General features: G+C 42.1%; 1 protein-coding gene across 1 annotated transcript in view; it reads right to left on the bottom strand.

Moving 5' to 3' along the window:
• Positions 1–611, bottom strand: part of CSUI_008859 (rna recognition motif-containing protein) — a gene marked incomplete at its 3' end in the record, with an annotated part of 5,240 nt that overhangs the window by 3,453 nt on the left and 1,176 nt on the right. The gene's annotated exons all lie outside the window — the stretch shown is intronic.

Here is a 611-nt window from a genome sequence, read left to right as displayed (position 1 = left end):
AAGAAAGAAAGAACGAACGAACGAAAGACACAGAGAAAGAGAGAGATAAAACGAAAGACAGGAGGATAATAGGGGTCATGGCAGTAGTAGTAGTACGAAGTCGATTGCATGTCTTAGCAGGGGTAGTTTATAAGGTTTCTTCTCTCACACTTTGTGCATGTCGAGGGCCACCACAGTCTCCACAAACTCCTGAATTCATCCAAACTCAACGGCTCCTTTCTTTCTTTCTTTCTCATTAAGTGATAGGCACACGCCTATCTCTCTCGCTCTACATATATATATTTATTGATAGATATACTTGCATATCTATTCATGTATATCTATGTGACGATGAGCGTATATATAAACACGCATAAGTGACATGCACAGGAGAGAACAAAGAGGGAAGAGTTTGTAACTCACTAGCTAGCTAGCTATCTAGCTAACTCTTGCCTTCACCACTTTCTCTCCTCATGCGGGCCTCTCCGTCAGCTCGAGAGGAGAGAAAGAAGCAGCAGGATGGGGGTGTTAGAAGAAAAGAAGACAGACCATCAAGAGCACATAGAAGAACGAAGCATCTACCTACACTAGATCCATTCATCTTACATGAAAGAAAGCCCATAATACACACT

Source organism: Cystoisospora suis (assembly GCF_002600585.1).
Source record: "Cystoisospora suis strain Wien I chromosome Unknown contig_5105, whole genome shotgun sequence".
Classification (NCBI taxonomy): domain Eukaryota; phylum Apicomplexa; class Conoidasida; order Eucoccidiorida; family Sarcocystidae; genus Cystoisospora; species Cystoisospora suis.
Note: the sequence above shows the minus strand (reverse complement) of the source record. Positions and strands in the feature narration are given on the sequence as shown.